At 53.0% G+C, this 27940-nt stretch overlaps 1 long non-coding RNA gene across 4 annotated transcripts in view; it reads left to right on the top strand.

Moving 5' to 3' along the window:
• The window catches only part of LOC147574511 (uncharacterized), a 332668-nt gene that overhangs the window by 128408 nt on the left and 176320 nt on the right, over positions 1-27940 (top strand). For all 4 annotated transcript variants that reach the window (XR_015244274.1, XR_015244273.1, XR_015244276.1 and 1 more), the window contains exon 2: positions 9735-9803. This is a non-coding gene — a long non-coding RNA (uncharacterized LOC147574511). The remainder of the gene's footprint in view (positions 1-9734; positions 9804-27940) is intronic.

Below are 27940 nucleotides of genomic sequence, written 5' to 3'. Positions count from 1 at the left end.
GGCGCCCCAATGTTTATTCAGGTTTGAGAGACAGAAAGAGACAGAGCACGAGCAGGGGAGGGGCTGAGAGAGAGGGAGACACAGAATCCGAAACAGGCTCCAGGCTCCAGGCTCCGAGCTGTCAGCACGGAGCCCGACGCGGGGCTGGAACTCACGAACCATGAGATCATGACCTGAGCCAAAGTCATACGCCCAACTGACTAAGCCCCCCGGGCTCCCCAGGCACCCCCATCTTTGGAAGACTGCAGGCCAGAGTATGGCACATAGCAGCAACAAAGCTCCTCTCATTTAGGGTTTATACTGGGCTCCAGGGATCCCAACGCAGGAGGCATGTTGCCCGCCCTGAAGGAATTTAAGATCTCTTTGCAGTGGGCAGGAGTGGGGGGAGACAGGATAGGGAACCTCTTCCTTCTTTCACCTCATGTTCAGGTCACCTGTGGGGCGGCCAGTAATACTGTGGCTCAAGTGCGAGCCACCACCAAAGGCTGGCAAGTCCGGCGGCTTCTCGTGGGAGGTGGGACCAGGGCTGGGCCTCAAGGGAAGGTGTTAGGGAGAGGCAGAGGGAGGGAGGCGTTGCAGGTGTGGGGAACGAAGATTAGATAAGAAGCAGAGAAATCCTGCAGACGAGGCTGGGGAGAGAAGAGGAAGGACAGAGCATAGATGGCCTCTGATTTCAGGCGGGCGCGTGCAGTCTGCGTGGAAGGCAGTAGGGAGCCGCTGATTAACGGTTGAGCAGAGTTTGGTAGACGTAGTTGGTATTTTAGAATGATAAACTAGGAGAGCGATACAGAAGGGTCTGGATCAGGCAGGTGGAAAGCCCACACGGGGGGTTACTGCAGCGTGGAAGGCAGAATAGCAGGGTGGCCGTCAGCTTTCCCCTTGGAGCCAGAAGAGCTTTGGTGCAAGTGTGGACTCCACTGCCTAGTAGCCTCGTGACCGGGAGCGAGTTGTAAATCTTTCTGTATGTCAATTGCCTTACCTTTCACGCAGGGGTACTAATAGTCGTTCATTTAGCCAAAAGAGGGCTGCCTCCTACAATGTATGCTGATCGTACAGTGGAGAACCAAACAGATATCATCTCTGCACGCAGGAATCTCATAGCCTGGAAGTAAGATTGTAGGCAGACACACAAACTAAAATGAAATAAATACATCTGATCATTTCAGATTAGGTTAAGTGCCGTGAAGAACACAGTGGGTTTTACTGCTTGGGTGGCCCGTGTAATAGAGTCATCATGGACGGCCTCTGCAAGAAAGTGGCAGTCTAAGCTGAGACTTTGGAAGTTAAACAGAGTGTTTCAGGCTGAGGACACCGTACGTGCAAGGGCCCCGAGGCACCAAAGAACTTTGCAGAGCTTTTCAGCCCAGACATAGAGCTCGTGTATAGAGGGAGAGAGAACAGGGTGAGACGTGGCACAAGATGAGGGAATTAAGTAAAGGAACACATGTAAAAGGCTGGGACACAGTAAACGCTCAACAAATGACATTTTTATTATGGGGATGTTCTGGACCTGAGGTTAGAGAGAGCCTAAGCTATGGTCAGGGCCATGGGGACAAAAGAGAAGACAGATCATGAACACCACCTGCAGAAGAACTGAGCAGAGGTAGGGTGATTCACGTGATTTGGGGGAGTATTGCCCATGTGGATAACGGAGGGAGTGAAGTGAAATTCATTTCACAGAAAATGGAGAGGTTCCAAGGGGAGCCTGGTTGAGGGGATCAGGAGCTCCCTTTGGAGGTGGAGAATTCGAAGTTCTTTGGGAATCGGTGATCAGCCTGCCCTGCGGCTTGCACGCTGGGGCTTGGGAAAAAGGACAGAGGCAGGGATTTGGGAAGTCTTCAAGAACTGGAGGAAAGGACGGCCGTTCAGCTGGGCTGAGGCCTGAGCCGTGGGATCCCCCTGTATGCTGGACCCAGCAGGAAGAGGAGGTTAGGGGGACGCTCCTGAACCTGGGCACCCCGAGTGAGGCCCATGAGGGTCCTGGTTCTCAGGCTCAAAGCCACCCTCCCTGTTCCACGCTGTCATGCAGCGGGCCCTTAACTGCTGGCGTGGCCTCCGCGTCTCCATGGAGCTTGGCCTCTGTTTCCAGCCTGGGCTTATGTAACAGGCTCCGGGAAGTGCACGGGGCCGTGGGTCCTGAACCAAAACGGCTAGTGTCATCAGAGCCCTCTGTCTATAATGGCACAGGTATTTGGAAAATGCCACGGAGCAGGTCTGTTAACCCTCTGGCCTGCAGCCTGTCAGCTGAGTTCGGATTCTTGGTCAAGTTTACCGTTCAAGCCAATGTTGACTGTATCCTTCAGTGGAAAGTGCCGCTCTCCTGTCAGTGAAGTCTGCGGGCTGTTCCCCTCGCCGCCTGGGTGTGTCTGACCCCTGGTCTGTGGATCACACGGGAGGTCCCAGGGGGCACCCTTGCCAGATCTGGTCTCAAACCCCAACTTTGGGGCGAGCTTGCAATATCTCTTTCTGATTTCACAAGCAATCCTGCAACTTCTGTTTTGACTGTTGTTTTTTGTTTTGTTTAGAAAGAGAGTGTGAGCGGGGGAGGGGCAGAGGGAGAGGGAGAAAGAATCTTAAGCGAGCTCCGCGCTCTGTGTGGAGCCAGACGTGGGGCTCGATCCCACCACCCGGGGATCATGACCTGAGCGGAAATCGAGAGTCGGACGCTCAACCGACTGAGCCACCCAGGCGTCCCTTGGCTGGTTTTTAAAAACTGCATTTATAGCTTTATTTCTACTTGAAGGCGATGAATGCCCCCCCCCTTTTTTTTTGGATTTTTTTAAATACCAAGACTTTTTTTTTCTTTACCAAATGATGCCTATTCACTTTCGACATGCAGAAATGAAACAAATTGTCCATAAACTTACCCTCCAGAAATGGCAATGGTTAACCTTTGCTTTCTCCTTCCAAGTTTGTTTTTCTTTTTTTTTTTTTTTTTTAATTTTTTTAAATGTTTATTTATTTTGGAGAGAGACACAGAGTGTGAGCAGGGCAGGGGCAGAGAGAGAAGGAGACACAGAAACCGAAGCAGGCTCCAGGCTCTGAGCTGTCAGCACGCAGGGCTCGAACCCACAAACTGCGAGATTGTGACCTGAGCTGAAGTTGGATGCTTAACTAACTGAGCCACCCAGGCGCCCCTAAGTTTGTTTTTCTAACTGCAATTCTGTAACCTATTTATTTTTACACAGATAGCAGTTATATTTATCAGTTACTTTCCATTGACCAGGTAATATGCTATGCAGTTGAACAAATGGTTTAATTTAGTAGCAAGAACCCATTTGTGAAATACAGACCAGCGCAGCCCTGTTTTACATCCTCAAATAGAAATAACAAGAATGATCATGGCTAACCGTTGTGGAAGGCTTACTAGTGACAAAGAATGGTCACTACTGCTGTCTCTGCTTTTCAGGTGAGAAAATGGACACCCAGGAAGGGGTCCACGGTGATACAGCTAGCTGGTGGTCAAGCTAGGATTTTAATCTTAGACTCTCTGACCCTAGAACCCAGAAGTGTGTGACATACGTTTGATCATTTGCCAAGACTCTGTGTCGTCCGTCTGCGACGGATTTGACGGATACTCGACATCCTCTTGCCCGTCTTTCTGGGCTTAGAATGGTCAGTGCTTCAAAATAAAGCCCGCGTCAGCAGAGTCACTGTTCGGAAAGAGAGACGCTTTTCTTGGCTGCTTCCCTCCTCCTTCCACGACCCCTCAAAGCAGTCGGCATGGAATGGATGTTTGTCTCCTTCTTAAAAGTATACCCTCGTCTCAACCTTTTTGGAGTCGGAATCTGAGATTTGGCTGGAGCTCTTTACAGAGATTGTAATCCAGCTGACAGTAAATTTGCATGGTCTGGCGCCCCTTTCCTCCGCTCTTAACTGGGTCACCTAGAATCCTTATGGATTTGGTACAAGAAAACCGCATGTCTGTTGCTTTAAGTCAGAGGCTGTTGTTTAGAACGGGTTTGTTTTCCCATAAACTCATTGTCCTGGGTGTATACACATATATACATAGCCACACACAAAGACACAGTCACTCACTCACCCATATGTATATATTTGAGCTGAGGTTGTCCATATACAATAAATTCCCATAAGAGCAAACGTTCTGTGGGCTCCACATCAAAGCCTACGGAAGCACGTGCTTTTTCTCTGAGCCGGGGCAGCCTCCTAGAGAGGCACACCGAAATAATTTCTGGGGTAGATCATGCTGGCATCGAGTGGTCCTCTGCCTCTGTGCTCATCACCTCCTCATTTCGCAGACAGACTTCCCTCTGCAGTAGCCACTAAGGCGTGAGCACTAAATCCTGCTCTGTTGACCAGTGTTTCATCTTTCATCTGTAGGGCTGACTTAGGAGTCCAGATAGGGAATTTATTGCCCCAGAGGAGACCCCCAGAAAGGTACACTGGGAAAGAGAGGGAAAACCTCACTGTCCTGCCACAGTGCTTTTTTCGGTTCGGTGAAGGATAATCCTCACGTGGTGTCGGCTTGCCCTGACCTTCCGGTAACAGGTCTTTGGTGATCTGGCTGTGTATGAGCTAGGGAGGTAGGACCCGACTCTTAAGAGGCCTCTCCTCTTGGACGGCTCCTTGGAAGGGAGGTGAGAAGGAGATGGCCAGAGAGAGAGAGGGAGAGAGAAACAGTGTATTTAGGGAAATGTGTATATATGATTGTTCTCCAAGTACACATTTCACAGTTGAGCCAGAATAATTAGGAGGTAAATTGCCAGCTGGGCATGTCAGTTCTTTTGTTTACTTGTACTGAGTTAGTGCCAACTAATAAAATAAAGCCCTTGATTTGGGTTTGGGATGTCCGAACTTTCCTTTCGTGAAAAATTAACTGGCTGCCTGTCTACCTACCTACCTACCGATCGATCGATCGATCTATTGATCGATCGATCTCTGTATCTGTCTGTCTGTCTCTTGTAGTTGTGCTTTGTTTGATATTAGCTAGAGTGACTTCGTTTGTGGGAAAGATCACTGGTCAGCTTGCTTGTCTAAAAGCCAAACCTGGATGGGGTGGGGAGGTGAGGGCGGGGGCGTGGGGGTGGGCGGCAGAGGTCGCCTTTCTACCCATCCTCAGCAAGAAAATTAAAGAAGACCAATAAACCCTAATCCTGACCTGGGGGCGAATCCCAAAAAAGATCCGGGTTAATTTTTCCTGCCGATACAGCCCTTGAATTCATTGTACGAATTAGACGTTCTGTGGCCCTAATTTGCCAGATCAGATTGTGTAATTATCTTTTATAGGCCTGGGTGTGAGGTGTGCTCAGTGTTTATGCTGCAGGGGGCTGAGTGCGTGTTTGGATTTCAGAGATGCCTCTGTGTCTGCCAGGCTGAGCTGCTTCCACAGAGCGGGGGTGGGAGCTTGTCTGCCTGGTCCAAAGCAGGCCCAGCGCACCTGCATGGAACAGAAGGACTTGGGACAGAGTCAGCAGAGGGTCGTTGGGAGGCACTTGGGGGAAGGCCTCCGGGCTGGGGTGGGGGTCTCCGAGAAAGGGCATTCAACAAAGGATCTGCCTAAAGGGTGGCAAGGTTGGAGTTTGGAAGGAAGTCAGACTCCGAGCTGGATGAGCTGCTCATGACCTTAGGCCCTTTTGCCTTCGTGAGCCCCTTGCCCACCCCTCCCCCCCAAAAGTTCAAAACGACATTTTATTACTTAAAAACAATTGTTTAAGTTTATTTATTATTTATTTATTTATTAATGTTTATTTTTTTTATTTTTTTTTTTTTAATTTTTTTTTTTTTTTTCAACGTTTATTTATTTTTGGGACAGAGAGAGACAGAGCATGAACGGGGGAGGGGCAGAGAGAGAGGGAGACACAGAATCGGAAACAGGCTCCAGGCTCTGAGCCATCAGCCCAGAGCCCGACGCGGGGCTCGAACTCACGGACCGCGAGATCGTGACCTGGCTGAAGTCGGACGCTTAACCGACTGCGCCACCCAGGCGCCCCAAATGTTTATTTTTAAGAGACAGAGAGAGATCGCAAGCATGAGTAAGAGAGGGACAGAGAGAGAGGGAGACAGAATCCGACGCAGACTCCAGGCTCTGAGCTTGTCAGCACACAAGCCTGAGGCAGGGTTCGAACCTCCGAACCGTGAGGTCGTGACCTGAGCCGAAGTTGAATCCTTAACCGACCGAGCCACCCAGGCGCCCCTTATTTATTTTCGAGAGAGAGAGAGAAAGAGAGAGAGAAAGCGAGCACACGAGCGGTGGAGGGGCAGGAGAGAGAGGGAGACACAGATTCTAAAGCAGACTCCAGCCTCCAGCTGTCAGCGCAAAACCAGATGCGGGGCTCGAACCCACAAATTGCAAGATCATGACCTGAGCCGAAGTCAGACGCTCAACCAACTGAGCCACCCAGGCACCCCTAAAAATGACATGTTATGATTGCAGTGATTTTAAGGGTGAATATCATCCAGGCTGGGTTCACTGTTATATAGGCATGAAAATTATACCCATTTTATTGCTTCTAATTTTATAAGAAATTAGAACATTTTCGTGGATCGGGGTCCTGGGCACTGCATCCTGTGCTCAGTGAGTATCGGCCTCAGGTACCTTCTTAGAAATGGGGCCCGGGGGGTTGGCCAGCTGACAACTCCCTGGCCTGTTTTGTAGAAGTCACTCCCCTCTGATACTGGACCCATTCAGAAGGTCCAAGAATTCTCCTAAACTGCAACCCTTGTTTTGGCCGAAGAGGGACCCGTTGCTTACAAAATGTTAAAAGCCGGTGTTTGATCTTGCCCTCCCCTAGTCTTCTGCACCGTGTGGCCTTCTGTTGTCTGCGAGACTGACAGCGTGGGTGGAGAGGAGAGACCAGCGTGGGCTGGCGTGGCCTGGACATGTTCCAGACTCCTGTCTTCTTGTGGCCTCACCTGCTGAGCCTTCAGTGGCTCAGTCGCAGGTATCCGGGAGGATCCGCCCCTTCCATCTTGGGCCGAGGTGGTTGGGCCAAGAGCCACTAGATGGTGTTTGGCTCAGGTATCCCTGGAGATGTCTGGAAGGAACTGGTCAGGGTGGGGGGTACAGATGGAAGGGAGGGACCTTTGGGGCAGGCTGTGGGTAACCCGATGCAAGCTCAGAGGTTTGGTGCCGGGCGTGGCTGGCTGCCATTGGCCACCTTCGAGGGAACACCATCCATTCCCTGTCCTGCCCTAGTCTGCACCGAGGATGAATAGGCAGCTGGGAGGTGGGTGTGTGGCCACAGAAGGGCTCCGTGTGGCAGGTGCAGAGCCAGTATGCCGTGGGCAGGGAGAGGCTGTATCCATGGTCCCCCAGGCTTCCCGCCTGCCCTGGATAGGCACCTTGACACAGAAAGCAAAGGGGAAAACCCCCAGAGCAGAAACAAACTGTTCCATTGAACGCAGTGTTTCTTAGAGTGTGTTTCAGGCTAGCATTTGGATTGCTGAGAACTGGATTAAGCGGGGAGGGGGAGAGGGACAGCTGTCTCTTGGGATGTGGCCCATCTGGCACTCCACAAGTCAGCTGGGTAGGTCTTGGGGACTGCTGGAGAGGCGGCGGGGAGAGTGGGGCAGGGTGGGGTCAGTTTGCCCGAGGTTTCTGCGGAAGGGGACGTAAGGTGTTTGAGGGCATCCCTGCTGAGCCCTGACTACTGAGCACGTTCTGTGGGATCACCAGCATTGGGCCGGCCCAGGAGCGTATTAGAAAGACAGAATCTCAGGCTGCCACCTCAGACTTGTTGATTTGAATTTTAACGGATTCTCCAGTTGATCCTTACATTTTGATGCATGTTAAACTTTCCTGGGGGAACTTAACATTTTCCTTAACCCAATGCTCAGACCTTACTTTATACCGACCAGAGCTGCTGGGAGTGGGACCCAGGCTGCAGTAGGATTTTCCAGCTGCCAAGGGGAGTGATTTCAGTGAGTAGCCTGGTCTGGGAGCCTAGTTTGGGAGAACCATTCCTCCCCCTCTGTAGGGTTTAAGGCCCCCACTCCCCAAAGTCTGCTACTACATTGGCTAAATCGAAATGTCATGGGGGCAGGGTGAGCTTAGACCTCCTTGTGTTAAATGTCCTATGTCCCCTGGAAGGGTGAGACTGGAAGGGTGTCCCCTGGAAGGGTGAGCATTTCCACTCATCTGCCCTTTGACTCGAATGGGGTTATCGGATGCTTTCCACCTAATGAACTGAACACAGGTTGGGCGTGGGGGTGCCCTTACATAAAGTAGTAACAGGAGTGGGAATCCATTCTGGTGCCCAAGTTGAAATTGGAGGATACGTTGTGGTTTGCTTTGCTTCTTTTTGATGAACTTTCTAGCATGGGTGAGTCATCTAGTTATGTCTCAAGTATTGCATGGCTCAGCGGAGCTAAAATTGTTGAGTTCCTTGCCCTGTACTCAAGAGCCCTACATTGCATTTGAGGTTGCTCTTGGGATAAGTTCTTGGGCATGGTGGAAGAAGCTGGCTCGGCAGATGCGTGTCCCCAGGACTGGGGGAGGGAGTTGTGGGGCTCAGAGGATGCCGATCTGCTGGCGGGCATTGGTGGATGGGGTTGGCCACAGAGTACCAGCATGGACCCTGTCTTCCATAACTCTAGAAACCGCGGGAGTGATCCGGGCCCCAAGATGATGTATGTGTGCATCCAGCGAAAGAACAAAACACCACCCAAACAATCCCTCCCCTTGTGAGTGAAGGTTACAAGTTTTCTGTTTCAAATCTGATGGTATTATTTTTCCCCCTTTTCTTTCTTCTTCCTGTTTTCATTTGCCAACCTGGGGGTCTAGAGTGATTTCTTTGAGCCTAATGATGGGGAAGCTTAGAATAGGGCTATTATCTTAAACACCTTTTGAAATACTACTCTTCCTGGTGTCTGAATCAGGTTGAACAGAGGTTGGATTTAAAGATTAAATATCTATTTTAGCAGCAGCAGCAGCAACTATGCTCAGGAATTATATGGATGGCATGGAATAGCCTTGCTCTCTAGAAGCACGTAAAGGAATAAATGAAAGTGAAGCTAATAACAATGGTAGGGGGCAGGCACAGAGCTAGATGGTCCTCCTGATTTATCCCATCTGATGAATTCAGACATACCATAAAGTCAGAACATACACAATTCAGTAGTGTCATAGGAGTCTTTGAGTAAAAGGACCCTGAAAACCAGAACAACTCAGGCCTGTGGCAAGAGATTATTATTATTTTTTTTTTTTTTTTTACTAAAGATTCACTGTGAATGTAAGATTTAACTTGAAAAAAAAATTGCTATCCAATGTAATATTCGTTTCATTTTATTGTAGGTGTTGTTTATTAAGATGATAGCCTGTATTTCTTTGACAGTATTCTTCCATTTGCCATGTCTGTGACGGACATAAGAAATGGATTTTTGCCTTTATTCAGAATGAATGTAATTTTATTTTATATTAAAGAATAATCAGGGGCACCTGGCTGGCTCAGTCAGTTGAGGGTCAGACTCTGGATTTTGGCTCAAGTCATCATCCCTGGGTTGAGTGAGCCCTGGGTTGGGCTCTGTGCAGAGCGTGGAGCCTGCTTAAGATTCTCTCTGTCTGTCTGTCTGTCTCTCTCTCTCTCTCTGTGTACTTCCCTCCCTCCCATTCGCTCTCCCTCTAAAATAAGTGGGAAAAAAAGAATAAACAACTATTAAACTCCTATGTCCTTGGCAGGCTGTCTGGCATTCAGAGACCACTCCCTCTACATTTTAAGCTTGAAGATGAGTTTTATTGTCTTATTTCCTGGTGTAACTCTCCCTTCTTTTTCTAGGTGAAACCAGAGGTTTGAGGCTGGCCTGCGTAGGTGCTCCGAACCAAGAAAGAAGGGCAAGACAGAAAGGTGAGCTGCAAGAAGGTAACCCCTTCTTGCTTTGGGGGTTTTGTTCCTTCTACAGCCAAGTTCCTCTTCCCAGACATCCCGAATGCACCTGTACCTGCGCGCCAGCCCACAGGGGTGATTGGCAGGCAGGAGCCTTGCAGTTAGCTGTCGGAGAAGGTCCAGGGACACAGGTTAATAAATACTAACGGTCATTGCAATTAATTCCAGGCAGGCTGTGTTCTCACAGCTTCTACCTGGGCGAACTCATTCCCACCTGTCACAACCCTAGCAGGTCAGCGTGTTCTACCCAGCCTGCAGGTGAGGAGACAGAGGAAGGGTCGGTCGCCCAGGGCTGCCTTCCATCACTTCCTCCCTTTGTGACTATAGGCTGATGGCCTTCACTTCCCTAGACCTCAGTTTTCGCCACTGTTAAATGGGGACGATGCAAGGAAATCCCTGCTATGTTGGGTCATGAAATGAGAGGATACAGAGTTAAGTGCTTGGCATAGTGCCTGGGCTGTATTAAGGCACACACTTAATGTCAGTGGGGTTTTTTCCCTCTTTAGCTCCGGATATGATCTGGGGTGAATTGGTAAGCCTCTCACCTATAAGATGGCGATGCTAATACCTTGTCGTCAGGGGAGGTCACGAACTAAATGAGACAGTACAAAAATACAAATGAAAGTCCAGATCATAATAGATGCCCTGTCTGTTCCCTTCCTTATTTATCTTATTCCTCATGGATCATGTAGAAGGAAGATATCCAACCGCGTTAACTCCCCCATCCCCTAGAACCCTGAATCCTGACCATTGCTCCCCAGTGATTTTCGGAGTTGATCCTTCCCCTCCCTTCTCCCGGCCACCCTGCTGATCTTGACTTTGGTTGCACACACCGGGATACTCACTGGGGGCGCCAACCTTTAGATTTCCAGTCTTTCTTTCCGCACATAATCCTACCTGTGCTTTCTCTAACCTGCTTTCTTAAACCCAGTATTCATCATGGCTACTTTCTGATTGGAAAAAAAAAAAAAAAAAAGATAAAACAAAACAGAAAAGCAACCCTGTCATGCTTCTCTATTTGTTATCTGAGCAACCAGACCTCACTGGATACTTAATCTTATTGCTACGACTCCCCACTCAAATCCGGATCCTTTTAGCCAAACTTATGTGCTTCGGATCCTACCTCCAAGACTGGAATGTTTCCACGCCACCCCCCAGCGCACCCCCCTGCCCCGCCCGCCATGTTGCCATCTATGTGCTCACCTCCTCAAAACCCCGTAACCATGGGGGCCCAGGGCACTGGAACCTCATCTCACCTCTGCCTCCCTCCCCCACTGGTGCCTTCACAGCTGGGGGAGGGGGAGACGGAGTGGGAGCTTATTTCCTGTTGGGTGTGGGTGTTTTCTTCCATCTCACCCCTCCCTCCCTGCATGTCTTCTGCATGTCTTAATACATGACCCAACACACTGGGTGCTCAGATGGCAGTGGGGACGAAGGGTGGGAGGATGGGCCTGAGAAGGAGTCAGTCGGGGAAGTCAGTGTGGCCGCCGTCTACAGTTCGGGTGACTGGCAGGGGAGCGTGAGTGGGGGGCGGGGTGTTAATGAGTGACTCCGAGGGGATTTCCAGGCCAACTGTGGGCACTGCCTTTGTGGAAACAGCTCCCTCTGCCTTAGCCCGCCCTCTCCCCTCCCTCCCCAGGTGACCTCAGCCTGAATAGCAGTTCGTTCCCTGAGATACACAGCCCTCCATGCCCTTGGGAACGGCAGCGAGTTCCTCATTCTTTCCTTCATTCGCTCGTGCATTCATCTAACGGAGCGTTACTGGGTGCCCGGGCCGTGCCGGGGCGCTCGAGGCAGAGGACGCCATCCTGCTGCCACAGAACTGGCCGAGAGTGTGGGGAGGGTGGATGCTAAACAGCAAAATAGTAAATATGTTAATCACCTAGTACCTGGGAAGGTGCTGGGCTGTGCAAAACAACAGAGATGTAGGCAGGAAAGGCAGGCCGAGTGTGCGGGCAGGGGAGGGGAGGGCGGGTTGCAGTGTTGAATAAGGCAGGGCTCCTCACTGAGGAGGGGACCTCTGAGCACAGGCTCGAAGGAGCTGGCCGCGTGAACACTTTGGGAAGAGCTTCTACAGAGGGAAGAGGGACGTTGAGACCGAGGCCCCCGCCCACCTGGTGTCTTTGAGGACAGGGGCACCGGTGGGGTTTGAAGGAGGCCCTGGCCAGCGAGAGCCTGGGGGGCATCAGCCTTTCCCACTGAGGAAACTGGAAGCCACATGTGTGGAAATGGAGAGGGGCAGAGCAGCTGAGGGGTGACGGCACGATCGGTCGGGCTATAGGGGTGCCTATCCCTGTCCCGCCCAATCACATACGTGTGACAACAGGATGACATTTAAGGTGGGGATGAGTTGAGAAGCTCCGAGGCCATTTCTCAGGAGCTGTGATTGCCCCGTTTAGGCTAGCCTCTTGCCCTGGGGTGGTGGCTCCCTGTGAGGGTCAGTCTCCTCTCCTCCCTGCCTTCAAAGCCATCGGGCATCAGACCGGTAGGCTGCGGGCTCGGCTCAAAGGGAAAGAGGAAACAGAGGGAATGGGGGAAGAATTCTGGGAAGAGAGAGGCCAGATGCCCCCGTTTTTCCCGTCCAGTAGTGGAAGGACAGGAGAGGGAGCAGGCTGCCCTCAGGGGACACCCGAGAGGCTGATCCCGGCCATCCCTGTGGTCTCCCTGCCGCCCTTCAGGGGGCTCTGCCTGGTGCCCTGCAGCCACCTGTGTCTTCCTCACCTCTTCCTCCTGCCGTCAGAGGGAGCCTGACGGTGACGGGGCTGTCCTCACTCCCCGTGTGTCTTTCCTGTCCTGCGGTCAGAGTGACCGCCCGGCTGGGGCAGGCTCGTTGTGCCCCAGAGCTCACCCCTCAAACAGCGTGTCTCTTAGAATGCTCCCGTGGGGACCTGAAAACCTGACACCCAGGGAGGACCTGCTCTTTCCTCGGGTCCAACCATCACGCGTGTGTGGTGGGGACAGAGAGGTGGCTAGGACGCGAACTTCTGCGGTAACCGTAATTGAGAGTGAAAAGCCGGGGCTCTGGGAGAAAGAACGAAACAAGCCCCAGTTCTGAGCGCCAGTGGGGATGACCTCAGCCGGGGGACGGGAGCCGTCCAGAGGACTCGCGGATGGAACTTCCCCTCGGGGTCCAAATGTGAGTCACCGTGGCTCGCGTCTGTGCAGTGGGCTCCGTCCCCGGGCCTCCCACTTTTCACCCTGGGACATCATGGTCACTGCTCAGGCCTGATGACTCACTTGGTGTCCCTGAGCCAGCCACGGCGGGGTGGAGCCTCTCTCTCCTGGCCTCTGCACCCTCCGTGCTGTGGACGCAGCTTGGCCGGCCACGTCCTCGGACAGTATGTGCGAGACGTGTGTGGCAGACAGAGCCCCTCACGCCGCACGGGGTTGAGCCACAGCTGCCAAAGCCGATTTCAGAATTCAGTCTGGAGAGTCCGGGGGGCTCCGGGCTGCAAAGAGCACGGCAGCCTCGCTCTCTGAGCCCCGGAGTGAGTTGCACTCCGACACATGAGAGGTGGGGGACACACGCCCGCCCGCCCCAAGGGAGCACCCTGTCGCCCCATCTAGACGAGCGGAGTTCACCCAAAAGGCCAGCGGCTGGCGGGGTGTCAGATTTCCCACCACACCCGGCACTCAGCCTCTCCTCTCATCTTCCCCCCTTGGTTTTCATCTTCTAATGATAGAAAGAGTGTCATCTTTTCTCAACCTGTCAGTCTCACACCTGCCGGGAGCCCCTGGCGGTGAGGCGCCCAGTGCTGTCCAATCTGATGTCATCTGTGTTTATCGTCTGTTTTAGAAACCAGGTAGCGGGAGGGACTTTCTGAGGATTAAAAAAAAAAAAAGTAAATCCCCAGACTATTTCAGTGAGGTGTTTGGTTTGTTTGTTTGTTTGTTTGTTTGTTTGTTTGTTTGTTTTGCCTCCTGTTTTTTTCATTTTCATAATTTTCATTTTTTCCCCTCTTTCTCTTTTTAATTAAAAAAAATGATAGGAAATACCATGCAAGGGTGGGGAAGGAAGGGGCACCTGAAGAGGGGTCCACCTTCCCCCAGGTGAGGTTGATTTGGTGTATCTCCAGAAAACACAGAAAGGTGGCCCTGCCAGGCCAGTCCTGCCTCCCACCTGACGCAGGGCATAGAGAGTACGTTGACAGTCATGGGACTCAGTTTACCACCCATAGCCTCTGTCCTTCCTGAGGGTGATGGAGCTAACTTATGGCCTCACAGTTTTGTCCTTTGGCTCATCATCTAGAACTTTCCACTTCTGGTCATGCTTATGTGCAAATGGAGGGGTGGGCAGGTAGGAGAGCGCTCTTTAGGGTAAAGGTCAAAGGTGACAGACACCTGACCCACTGTCAGGCCTGGGTGACCACCTGTCAAGTACCCCTCTCTCAGACATCTCTCCAGTCTCCTTGGGTCCGGGGTTACTGTCCCTCCTGAGGGAGTGGGGAGGGATGGGGAGGGGCAGAGGCTGGGGCACGGGGACACTGTTTGGCCTAGACCTTGAGGGTCCACTTCACAGGGCCCAGCTGATGCGGAGAAAAGGTGGTCGAAGGTATAGGCACGGATGCCACTTGGCCCAGGTGTGAGAACTTGTGTGAAAGGGTCGGCCTCCGGGTGACTCAGTCTGCTAGCAAACTATAAAAGGGAAGTGACTCACTGTCAACCCTGAGCAAGAACTCCTAAGGCCAGGCCGCCAGCACCTGTCTGGGACGTGGTTAGTTATTAACGCTGCCAGTAAGAGTGTCATGGGAACCGGACGCTGGCCTAGATTGCTGGAGGTGGCTGGGCTTTTTCACAGCCTGCACACCTTCCACTCCCTTCTTACGGCTCCCCTCCAGCTTGAACCCAAAGGCAGAAGAGCCCATGGAGCTCTTTGTTGCACAGGGTCTCCCAAGGGGCCTTGAGGAGGACACAAAGTCCCACACGGGATGAGGAAGGGGACAAAGCAGTGGTTTGGTAAGGGGCAACCTTGGCTGGAAGGTTAAGTCCACGGAGCCAGCCTGAACCCGGGAATTCCAGAAGGAGTGGGCTGCGGATAGGGCTGGCCCTGCCCTGCCCTGCCCTCCCCGCCCTACAGGTGCTGCCCAAAGGGTTCTGGTTCTGGGACCTCGATCAGCTCTGCCGTGAATGCCTTGGGGCGGTATGGGCTGGTCTTTCCAGCGGCCCTGGGAAAGGAACCCTGCCTCCTCCCACGGAGGGCCGACCAGAGGATCATTAACTCCTGCCCTACTGACCTGTGGCCCCAGAAGAGGGTAGTGTTGTTCTTGCTCTGCTCTTCTCTGAAGTCACCCAGCCACTTCCTGGGGCCGCTTGAGACAGCTTGGTGAACTCGAGGGCCCGGCTCTGACGACCTCTACAGAGCAGGTTGGCAAGGCTGTAGCTCGAGAGCTGAGCCCGGCACTCGGGTCAGCTCTGCGTGCCCTCGGTCTTTCCCCGTGCCCGGAGAGGTACACACGGGCTGCTTCTCCTCCCAGATCCCAAAAGGCGTGCTTCGCCGCTCTCGCAAGGGTGGCCCGGCCTGGACAGGAGTCATGCCTGCCTCTGCCGGTCCACCTCCTGCTGTGAAGCAGGAGGAGGAAAGTTGATTGAACAGGAAGAGGTGGGAGTTTTAGGGAGTCACGCTCCCCAGGGTCCAGAAAAGAAGCCCAGCACCGAGAGAAGGAGGTGCCATCATCTGATCTTTGTGGTCTCCTGTGTAAAACCCCAAAGTACTCGTGGGCAGAACATAGGTGGTGGGGATGCCATTTGCGAGCCTAGGCTGCAGAAGGAGCACTGGGCTGGTGACCGGGACATGTACTCCCTGGGTGGCCCTGAGCAAGTCCTCGAAGCGCTCAGGCGGTTTCCCCATCTGTAAAGTGGGAATAATAACAACACCTGTCCTGCTTACTTGACAGGGTTTGTGTGAGGCCAGCTGAGATCACCGAGCACGTGACAGGCTTTGGGAGTGGTTAAGGGCCACCCAGATCGGGGCCGAGGCACTGTGGTTCTTATGGTGATTAGCAGTCAAGCAGGGCCTGAGGTCTGGGCTCCCCTGGGAGAGTGGCTTTACGGGCACCCACCTGCGGCTTAAGAGCTTTTTGGGCCTCCCACAGCTGATAAATCACACCGGTAGGTGTTTTTAGTCTGGGCTGCTGCTGCAGAAAATGCTTCTCTGCCTTCTCTCCCTTCCTCAGTGGGCCAAGGAGGAGCAAATACAGATCCCAGGACCTTATCTCTTAGGCTTTCCCCAGGAACCCACCACCTGCCCCTATACCGACTCTGGTTGTCCCAAGTCTCTTTCTCAGTCCACATAATCACTGAGGTTCAGATTGAGGTGTCTCTGGCCACGTGATTTGCCCTGGTATGTCACTGGCTTGCCATGAGGGAAGAGACAGGCACACGGGAGTGTCCGATCGGTATCTCATAGGGTGGTTCATCAAGGAGGTGCTCGACAGATAGTCGTTGAATATACAGATCGTCTAATTCTTAGTTTAATTTGCTCCAGAATGTCCCACACTTTCATTGAAAGGAGGAGTGTTGAGATTCAAGGGGGCCTGTCTGGTGAGGCAGTAAACATCTATCGAGTGCCTTTTCCTTGCCCAGCACTGTGCTAAGTGGATTGGGTACAACTCCTTGGCTCTTGTAAAGCCGTACTCTCCCTGGCCACCCAAATCGATCTCCTCTGCAGACCAGGATCTCCTCTGAGTCTTTCCAGGCGGGTGTTCTCTGCTGGGAACGCTGGCGTGGTGCAGAACCTCTCTCTCGAGGCTGCCCTGCCCGCCATCGGCAACTCCAGCTGCCAGGAAGTTCGTTCATTTAAGGAGACTCTGTCTGCCTCTGGGTCCTTCCAGGCGGGATTGACGTCTGGGACCTGGAGGACTCCAAGAAGGCCTCGCGGAGTTGCCGAGACCCAAAGAAAAGGCTGTCTACAGCGCATCCACGAGCGTCCTGCAGAAGCCACGGCCACCCACAACCTCACATTGTGACTGTGTTTGTAAATAGGGTCTCTGCATCTCTGCAGATGTGATTAGTTAAGGACCCAGTGACAAGTCCTCAGAGGAGAGAGAGGGAACAGAGAGACGCCGAGAAGAAGGGGATCTCAAGACGGAAACAGAGACTGGAGTGAAGCATCCACAGGTCGCCGACGGCCGACAGCCAGCAGCAGCTGGGAGACCCGCCTGGAACGGGTTCCGCCTCTCGGCCTCTGGAAGGAACCAGCCTTGCCGACACCTTAATTTCGGACTTCTATCCTCCTCAGCTATGAGAAGAGAAGTGTCTGTCGTTTCATGCCACCAGATCGTGATCATTTGTTACGGCACCCCCTGCATGGCACGTGAGGCAGACATAAACACGCTCTGTGATGGGTTAGGGGAACAGGCTTGAGGTGAGGAGTGCAGGGGACCAGGCTACCTGTCAGGAGGGTCTGCAGGCTCGTGGGTCCGTAGCTGGAGGGCCGTGATGCCAGGCTGAGGTGTGTGTGGAGCAGAGCCATTCTGCCGGGAGACGGTCTTCAGAGCCCAGAAAGGTACCGACCTTGGATTCTGACTCTCTCTGCCAAATTGTGACTTACATGATGCCAGAGGTACTTATAAGATGCTTACCATTAGAAAATGTTACAAAAGGGGGCGCCCGAGTGGCTCAGTCAGTTAAGCATACGACTCTTGGTTTCGGCTCAGGTCGTGATCTCGTGGTTCATGAGATCGACCCCGCGTCGGGCTCTGTGCTGATGGCACGGAGCTTGCTTGGGATTCTCTCTCTCTCCCTCTCTCTCTGCCCCTCCCCTGCTCTCTCTGTCTCTCACTCTCTCAAAATAAATAAATAAACTTTTAAAAAGGTTTAAAAAAAGAAAATTTTATAAAAGGCAAGGAAAATATTCAGGATCCATACTCGATTATATCAATGCTCCCTTTTTAAGGAATAGCATCACGGTGTTTTTATGGTCATATAGTATGCCATAGGACTGTGGCATAGCTATTTTGGAACCCTTCTTTGATGTTTCCAGCGGTGTTTTCTTTTGTGCCAAAAGGCTCTGAAGAACATCCTGGTAAGAACTTGATTCATGTCCATTCTACTTTCCGGGGGCTGCTGTAACAAATCACCAGGAAGGAACTTGGTGGTTTAAAACACGAATGTATTGTCTTATGTTTTGGCGGCCAGAAGTCTGAAATCTTATGAGTCTCACGGGGCTCAAAGCAGGTTGTGGACAGGGTCTCTTCCTTCTGGTGGCTCCAAGGAAGAGTCCTTCCTGGTCTCTTGCAGCTTCTGGCTGCAAGAGGCTGGCACATTCCTTGGCTTGTGGCCACATCACACCAATCTCTACCTCTATGGTCAACGTCCATTCTCCTCTCTGTAGTCAGATCTCCATCTGCCTCCCTCTGATAAGGACCTTTGTGAAGGCATTTAGGGCCCATCTGGATAATCCAGGATCATCTCTCCATTTCAAGACCCTTGACGTAATCCCACCTGCCAAGTCCCTTTTGCCGTAGAAGGTAACATTTGTGGGTTCCAGGGATTAGAACGTGACTCTCATTCTTCTGGGGGAAGAGGATGTTGTTATAGAGCCTATCCCTGTGTCCATGACTGCTTCCTCATAGTAAATTCCTGTAAGTGGGAATACAGGGCACAAGAGTCATACTGATGCTGCGTGAAGTGTTTGGAGAAGGCACTCCGTGTCGAGTAGATTGACTGGCGTGGTTTGCTGCTGTCCCTTTAAGAGCCCTTCTTAGCCCTCCTCGGAGTCCAATCCGATAGGGAGGCTGTGGACTGAAATCCCCATTACAGGAATCATTTAGAGTCAGCCTCTGGGAAGCTCGGGGCTAATGAGATAATTCCCATTAGGAGAGGAAGGAAGTGAAGGTGGCCTGACATCCTTTCTGTCTCTAATTTATATGATTCACTGAAACCTCCCCCTCTTCCCCCGTGGGGCCCCCCTCCTCCGGCTGCCCCTTTGAATTCTGGTTCCGCTGTCCACCCTCATTCTGCCAGCCGGGGCTCTGGTCTCCAGCAAGTCCCAGCATGCCGAGGAACCTTGGGAAGGTTGCCTTCCGCCCAGATGAGGCATTCAGGCTCTTTCCTCCGCAGCTCTGCCAGAGAATCTGTTCTTCACCTCTTTCTTCCCTTTTCCCAGAGCCTCACCCAGTTCCCCTCTCCCCCCATCCCTGCCCAACCGGTGACCCACCGACCGGTGTCTGCAGGACCCAAGAAAGGGAGAAGAGCTTTCAACAGAGCACAGGCGGGCCCCAGGGTGCCCAGAGGTACCAAAGCGGCCAAAATTTTGTTTGCCTCCCCCTCCTGTCCCCCTCCCCCCACCCCATACTTTTAGAGTTTTAGAAGGGAGGGAGAACGAGAGAGAGAGAGAGAGAGAGAGAGAGAGAGAGAGAGAGAGAGAGATCTCTTCCTGTTTTGTTCCACTGCCTACGCTTTTGTTCAAAGTTGTCTCTGTAAACATGAAAATCCAGTTTGGGTCTTTAATAGGCAAAGTGTGAAGTAGCCCAAGGTCCAGGGTGTTTGAGGTTCAGATCCAACCCTGGGAACCCGTCTGGGGGCTGCAGAGCACAGAGAGGAAGACCCCATCTCATCGCGGGCATCGTTGCTGCTGTCAGAGTTCATTTTGTGACACTCGCTTGCTTTTCTGGGACCTGCTGCTGGGGACAGTTCCAGCCTCCCCTCCCCCAAGCCCGGGAAGGGTCCCTGGCGCCCAGGGGGAGGTGTGGCTCCTTCTTGCCCATCCCCCGTTTATTCTTTTCCTCCCTCTCATCCTCCCTGAGGGAGGCCATATGGTGGAGTGTTCCGAGTCAGGGCCAAGGGCCAGAGCCGCGCTGGCCCCGGGGACAGTCCAGCGGTCCTGATGTGCCGTGTGGGTGGCCTGTCCTGTGAACTTGCTGCCTGACCTCCCCCGGCCTCTGAGAGCCCAGCTGCAGCCTTGGTTAACAGCCTGGCCCCGCAGTGACGGGAGGGTGCCGAGGCCCTGCTCCCCCACCCCCCACCACCCTGTCACCTTGGCATCCGTGCCACATGCCGTGCAGGCGGGGCTGGGGCTGGGCCGGGCAGACCATTCAGAGTCCCCAGAGGCCCCTTTCTGTTGGGTTGGCCTAAGCTGGCTCTTTGGGCTGTAGTGTCTCTAATGGGGGGGGGGGGGGGTGGGGGGGTAGAACACACGGCCAAGGGTTTGAGGAGGAGTCAGGGACTCCAAATTAGGAGGAGGAGAGAAGCAAGGGCAGGACCCAGGAGCTGGAGGTGGGCATAGGACGTCCATCTGTCCATCCTTCCTTCTGTCCATGTGCTTCCAGGTTAAACAGCGTCAAACCTAGAGGCCTGATTTACGTCAACTGGGTTGGAATCCAGGTCGCAGCCCTGTCCTGTCCTGTCCTGTCCTGTCAGTGGCTGGGCCATCCTCTTCTTGGGGCGGGGGGGGGGGTGGGGGGACGGCTCCAGGAGGAGGGGCCCTTGTCACCTGCTCCCTGTACGGGGGCACATGTTGCCACACGCTTTAGGGGTGCTGGAGGGAGCATGGAAGGCGTCGAGGTAACGGTTAATCTAAATGCTACAGACAGCTTTATTGGTTTAACAAAAAGAGTACCAAGGGTGGGTCTGGAGTTTTTATACACCTCTTAGGTCTGGTCTACACCGGGAAGATAATCGAGGCAGTGACTTACAGTCCCTCCTTCTGAATTTTTTAGTAGAGATCGAGATAGATACAATTACAGGGACAGATTCACTTGTTGAGCCGTTAGTCTTTCACTCCGTCCTCACAACATGGATCCTTCTCTTATTCCCGTTTAATACCTGGGTTAGAGAGAACTGAGGTAACTGGCCCAAGATCCGGGACTCGAACCTCGCCTTGACTCCATTTCAACAAGCTGAGGTGTCCTCAGTGACATGTGCTGCCTGACGTCTTTTCCTGTTGGTAGGAGTGACTGTCCATGCCTCACGTCCCTCCCGCACTTGTCGGGTAACTAGCCTCTGTTTCTGGTGATTCACTTGTTCGGTCATTCATACGTTCATTCACTCATTCGTGTGCCTCTTCAGGGTCAGACACTAAGTGTCCTCTGAGCACGGAGAAGGAAAACGTGGTTGCTGACGGATGCCTCCAGCTGACCGGTGACCGACCTGTGAGGTGCTGAGGAACATTCAGGGCCCTCGAAGCCCGCCAGCATGGGTCCTTGAGTGCACGGGCTCTTTTCTCTCCCATGTGGTTGACGGTCCTTGGTGTTCTAGATCCAGACAAGCCACAGGTCCCACAGTGTCCTCACTGCAGGCTGGCTATGGGCCCTCAAACATTTGGGTAGACAGTAGAGTCCAATAAGAGACTTTAGGGACCAAGCGAGGGGACCTATCCATTTATCCCTCCTGAGGAGAGAGGGTAGCACGTGCCCTCCTGTGGAACCCCATCCCTGGCATGATTCACAGAGGACAGAGGAGCTCCTGCAAGATCTCCACATAGGTGTCCCTCTGTCCCCTTGGTCCTCATGATTGCAGCAAAGCCGGACCCTCTCTGGCCCAGTCCCCTATTAGCTACTGTTAATGGGCCATCTGAAGAAAGAGAAGAGAAGGGCCTTGTGATTGGCCACTGGGTGGCCCCTGAGGGACGTGCTGCATGATAAGGAGAGGGCAGAGGGAGTGTGGGACTGGGGTCCGTATTATCTTTAAAGTCCATCTTCAGGAACAGTCTCCCTCGGATACACAAGGGATCCAAGTCGGCTGGTTCAGAAGGGTCTTTGATCCACCTAGAAGTTAATGCTTTTCCACGGAGAACCGCAAAGCAGCCCCACCCAGGGCAGCCGAGATAACAGGCTGGTGCAATCACAAACCACCAGTCTCTCGATAATGCCCAGTTTTATTGAGGTCTGGTTTTCACCCAATGGGAACACGTCCGGCGAACATCAAAGGGAGCAGGCGTCACCTTGTGCAAAGAATCCCGAGCCCTCAGGTGTGTGTGCTGGGAAGAGTGCGTGTGGGGCTGTGTGTGCACAAGGCTGCCCGTTGGCAATTACCTTTGTATAGATCAGAGGCCACCAGCGCCAAGGGGCCTTGGCCAGCCGTGAGCACCGTCCCCTTATTCCAGCTGGTCCAGCTCCTCGGATGTCCCTGCAGGTGGGGATTTCACATCTTACATGTGTAAGGGACGCTCTGTGTCATTTTGTACTTGAGTCTGCCTCGGAGGCAGTTGGTGTAAGGATTTTGAGGGTGCTCTGAGGAGACAGAGCCCGAAGGCATGTTATTTGGGATCTCAGGCTCGCTCTTTTGGAATCTTTTGGAGGTCTCTGCACTACAGGGAGCAAACCTCAGGGGTATATGTCTCACCCATGAGGGTGGAAGAACAAAGAGGAAGCGCACGGTCGCATCTCTGCAGGGGGAGGGTTGGTGCATGAATTGGTCGAGTGTGGCCCTGGGGGAGGGGCGTTTCCCCCCACTATCCCCAGGCGGTGGTGCCCCTGGGCGTCGTGCACTGGCCTCCGGAGACAGGAGCAGAGAAACACCCCCATACAAACAGAACATCTGGAAGCTTTTTAAAGTTTATTTTTTAACACATTTGCAAGAGTCAGGACATTTGCACACGAGGTTTACAGGCTGGAGGGAACCAGGAGTTTCATCAAGCGGGAGACACATTTTGACTCTGGAGAAGGCCAGTAGTGTAGGGAAAGGAATGGGGGAGCCCTGGGAATGGCCGGTGTCAGCAGCAAAGTCCTATATGCTTTGGGCTAATTGCTGGCACAGGAACTTGTTAAGAGGCCCTCGCAGCAGAAAAGGGACTGGAGTCCTTCGCCTCTTCGGCACCACTGGTAGAGAGCGGCTGGATTTCTTCTACTTTGTTCCGATCAGCTGCATTATGTGGTCAGGACAGAAATCAGGTCCTCTGGGAAAGAATGGGAACGTGCTGGTAGCCTCCATCCTGTTGAACCTTAGCTTCTGAGAGCCTCGCTAGGTGGGGAGGGGGGCTTTTTCTGGGACCTCTTCATCTTTCCATCTAGGCTAGCCACTGGGGGGCTGACGTAGGCAGGGGACAGAAAGGCCCACTCATCCTGGTGCCTCCGTGAAGGGATGCCTAAGGTCAGAGCCCTGTGAGCTGCTCTCTTGCCCTGCACTCCTCTTTTGCCCCACCCCCTCCCTCTCTCTCTCTCTCTCTCTCTCTCTGTCTCCTCTGCTCTTCACCTCCTCCTCTTCCTCTTCTTCCTCCTTTTTTTTCCCCCCTCCCCCCACTTCCCCTAGTGACATCCTGGACTTAATGGTTTGGGCCAAGGGAAACAAGGAAGAGCTTGGCTCAGCATTTCAGCAGGGTAGGCAGGGAGTGAAATAATGGAGGAAAAAGAAAGTCCCAGCAGGACAGACAATTTACACATGACTTCATCTTTCTTTCCGAGGAGCCAGAGCATCAACCTGTTCGGCCCTCCCTTTCTTCATTGCTGGTTTCTCATTTAATTCTTTCCTTCCTTTCTGCTCCAACCCAGTGTGGAGCCCCGGCCAAGCTGATTTTCAGGGTTCCGTTAAATAGATGGGAAATCTCTCCTTGCTCCGGGGGCATCCTTGTGGGAGGATTGTGGTTTCAGTGCCTGGGGAGTTTACCCAATTGGAAGGAGAATTAATGCTCCCCGTTTCTAAATAGGCCCCACTGCCATCCCACTGTCTTTATTAAGACAGTTCTTTTTGTTGAATGAGCTCATGTTTCTAGCTCGTGGGAGCTGGTTCATTGTGTGCTGTTTATTAGGGGAGGAAACTGAGGCTTTGTGTGGTTATTCATGGGAGACACTGAAAGGTGTCCACCCAGTTCTGATGGGAAATGAGGTGACACAGGGAATAGGAATTTCTATTCCACCCCATCTAGTCACCCCCATCTGGCGACTAGGATGCCGGTTCCCAGGTCCACAGCAAGCCGTGCTTATTGTAGCTTCTTGTGTGCTTCCCATAGTCAGGATTCAGGTGTGTCCCCTTCCCCAGCTCGGAGAGGTGTCTCCTCCGGGCCCACTGGCCTTCTGCAACGTGCAGTGCTTCTCGGCATTGGTTGCACACTGGGATCACCCAGAGAGCTTTAACTACCGCCTGATCCTGCCCTAGTAGATTCTGATTTCTCCAGGTTGGGGCCAAGGTCCAGCCACTGGAATACTGAAAAGCATCCCAGGTGATTCTAATGTGCAGCCAAGGTCAAGAATGAACCACCCCTGAGAGGCAGCCTTTCTCAACTGGGAGAGATTTTGATGACCCCCCCCCTTCCCTTTCTTACCATGCCCAAGACAGTTTTGATGGCCACACGGGGAAGAGGGTGCTGTTGGCATCTAGTGGGTAGAGGCCAAGGGTGCTGCTAACCATCTTACAAGCTACAGAACAGCCCCCTGTGGTTTTGATTCAGTAAGTCTGGGGCAGGGCCTGAGAATTTGCATTTGTAACAAGTTACCCAGGTGCTTGCTGAAGCTGCCGGTCCAAGGTTACACTTGGAGAGTCACTACTCTTGACTGACTCTGAATCCTGTTTTTCTAGATCTGTGACAATATCGCCTCCATCGTGGTTACTAGAAAACTCTAAATTGGCAATGACTTACTAAGACAGAAGAGCATTCTCTCCCACATAACAGAAATCTAGAGAAAGGCTACAGCTGTTTTTCAGTTGACAGAACTGAGGCTTTCAGAGATTAAGCCACCAGCCCGAGTGACAATCACAAACGGTATAATTTGAGAGCCTGCTTCAATCCCGGACTGCTTCTTGCCTCAGTTGCTCTCAGAGACCTGACCTTTCCCTTCTGAGCCTGCAGGGTGTCTGGTAGACGATTCTGAGCCAAATTTGGGACCCCATCCCTTCTGACCAGCTGCATTCCGTTGTCACCTGTGTCCCTAACGCAATACCCTCTTCTCTGGATCCACCGGGAGACAGAGGCATGGTAGGCCCGATTGACAACATTAGTTTCCTGTGGCTGCTGTAAAGTTACCACCAGCGCAGTGGCTTGAAACAACACAAATGTATTCTCGTACATTCTGGAGGCCCACTTCACCGGGCTAACCTCAAAGTACCCACAGGCCTGGTTTGTTCTGGAAGGGCTAGGGAAGAATCCATTTCCTAGCCTTTTCTAGCTTCTGAAGGCCTCTGTGTTCTGAGTCCTTCCTGAATCACTGCAGGCTCCTGCTTTCATTTTCATATCTCATTCCCCCTGCCTCCCTCTTATAAGGACACCTGTGGTGACACGTGGGGCCTACCCGGGTCTTCCAGAATCACCTCTGTATGTCAGATCTCTTCTGCCACAGAGGGGAACATTCACAGGTTGCCCAGATTGGGACATAGGTGTCTTTGGGGGCTGATATTCCGCCAACCACAGGGGCTATCTTGCTCTTGCCCCCATCCTCCCATTCTTCCTTCCTTGGCCCCAGTTTTTCCTCCATCAGCTGTTCCCCACACAGACTCTCCATACATTTAACTTCTGTCCCGGGAGTTTTCAAAAAGGCCAGAGACTGGTTCTGAAGGGCAACACGGTGTGTCGGAGGTTTGTCTGATCAGCTCCCAGCGGCCTTGGCAACGGGCACGAAAACATTCACGTGGAGAAAGGATTGGGGGAAGGGGATCCTGCCCTGGACGTGGCCGTGCGACTTCACCTGGGCGTGATGCACACTGAAGAAGCATAAACAGGAGATACAGTTGTCGCGTAGCAAGCTTCGCAAAACCGTCTGGTTTGTGGGTAATCTCTCAAATCTCTAGCTGCCTGCTAATCCCTGAGCCCCCTGTTTGTTGCCTTTCTCTAGGCTAACGGAGGCGTGTCTTTGGCCAAATACAAATGCTACTACCCGGAGCAGAGTTATGTGGGGAGGGAGGACGGGGGTGTGCTTCTCTGTGGGGCTGGTTCTTCCCTAACCTTACTTTCCTTCCCTGCAGTGATCCCCTCATCGCCCCCCTCATCCCAACCGCCACCCCCCCCCCCCCCCCCCGCCTGCCTTGGCTGGGTCCGCCTGCTGGGATGAGTCTGGGGTGTTGTATGTTTTACTCTTTATTTTATTTTGCAAATGCCTCCCAACATTCCCCTCTGTGTTTAATGTCCCTCTGCCAAGTGCATGAGGTTGCCCGGCAACAAGAAGGAAGTCCCAGTGTGATTCACCCGCTGTTGCCAATTAATTTGCTAGCTGTGTGCGTCTCCCTGGGGAAAAGGCTCCTCCTGGCCCTCCGTGAGCCTGTGCAGAGGGCCGCTGCCCGGGAGGGGGAAGGAGACCAGAGAAAAGTTAGCACAACCTTGGGGCCGTTCGGGGGTGTTTTCGGGTCCAAATGAAAGAGTGTCTGGAGAGCCCAGGCCACACCTGGGTGAGACTTACGGTTTCCTCTTGGCCGCCAATCAGAGAGCCTCCTGGAGTGCCAGAGCGCCTCTGCGTAGGCACATTGGCTGGCTTTCTGCGGGTAGGTGGCTCTCACACGCACACTCGCCCTTTGCGGTTCTCCTGCAGAGCAACGTCCTCTGAGTTCTCTGCTCAGTGCCTCCCAGCCCGCGGGGACCTCCTCCCGTCTCTGACAGTTAGCACCTTGTCTCTGGGGATCACGGCAGCTGCACACATCACTGCCTGGGGTGTAGCCAAAGCCCACAAGAAGGAGAACACGCCTTCGTGAGGTGCACGGGGCTAAGCTGTGACGTCCGTAGGTCCTCAGAGGGGCGGAAGGGGGCCTGTTGGCCCCCGGAATCCCCAGCGTGCGTCCCTCGAGCTTGATCCGTGTCCCCTCTCTCCTGAGGCCTGCGAGGGCCGGTTTGCCCGTGTGCTTCAGCTGGCCCGGTCTGGGACTTGGGTTCCCCGTACGGATTTGCATGGATTTGCAGTTGTCCAAGTTGTTCCATGTGAGTTGACGGTGATTGCTGCTGTCGTGAGGGAGGCCTGGGCTATCTGTGCCTGTGAGTAGGCCCCTGGCTTGCCTTGCTGGGCCTCGTCAATTTTAAAATGGGGAAGTCCCCCGGGGGCATTTGGTGGCACTAGCTATATTTCTCCGAAAAGGGAGCCACAGGGGGTGGCGGGAAGTGACAGAGGTATGCAGAGCCCAAACCCGTCTTCGTTCATCTGCAGTCAGCATTAGGAAAGAGAATGTGTTAAGCTGTGTCTCTCCTTTTCCTCTAAGGAGCCCCATCTGCCCTGGATCATTTCCTCATTAGTTGTCAAGGGATTTGTGAGAATAGACAGAAGTCTCAGCTAAGGTGAACATTGGGATAGGGACCAGGCCCTTGTCATCCTGTACTGAGAACACCGGCACCCTCTGCGCCTCAGTTTTCCCAGCTGTAAAGTGGGTGACCTAACACCCCCATGCTTCTTGCACCATGTCTCACAGACTTCATAGTGAAATGCTGAAAAAGAGAATTTCCTACTTGCTCTGGGCTGGCTGTATTCGGTGTGTTTTGGTTTGTTTTTTTAAGTCAGCTGTGGGTATCGCGGTGAGGTCTGTGTGGAGGGTTCCCCGTGATAATTCCGCGTAGGAGTTCCTCGAGTGGTATAAATACGCCTTTCTTTTTTTTCTGTCTTAGCTCAAATAGCGCGGTTAGCACTGGAGGTTCTGTTCACCGGCTAGAACATTGTGGACTAAAGACAGGAAAGTCAAGCTCACTGCTGAAAGAGCAGAAGCCAGACTCTAACTCTGATGCTGTGTTTCGGTCCACAGGCCTGGAAAGGAGGGGCGGCTAAGGGCTGCTCTTCCTTGCCCACACGTCCCGCCAGGAAGCCGGGCGGGGCTGGCTAGTGCCGCCAGGATCCCCGGGAAGGACCCGGCTAAGATGGGACCATCTCCTAAGAGGCAACAGCTCTGGATCTGATTAAGACTTCCTCTTCTGGAGAATGAAGAACGTTCTAGATTGGAGAGGACATTGGAGGAGAAAGTAAAGACTCGTGCACTGAGGAGTTGTCTGTGTCTGGACCTGCGTGAGCCGGACGTGACCTGCATATAGCTGGCGAGACACCATCGTCACAGACCTCGTCCTTCCTTCTTGTGGGAGACATTCCCTGGTCTTAAGACTCCGCCCCCCGCTCCGCGCCCCAATCCCCGGGAACCACAGGGCTTTCTACCGCACCCTTTGTCTTGCCCCCCGGCTCCCCCGTCTGCTGTGCCTTTGGACGCAGTCATTCTTGTTTGCTCCATTATCTTCCAGCCGGATACAGAGTGAATAGTTAACTACACTT

Source organism: Puma concolor, chromosome E1 (assembly GCF_028749965.1).
Source record: "Puma concolor isolate L17-30 chromosome E1, mPumCon1.1.hap2, whole genome shotgun sequence".
Taxonomy (NCBI): domain Eukaryota; kingdom Metazoa; phylum Chordata; class Mammalia; order Carnivora; family Felidae; genus Puma; species Puma concolor.
This window is presented reverse-complemented; position numbering and strand designations above follow the sequence as displayed.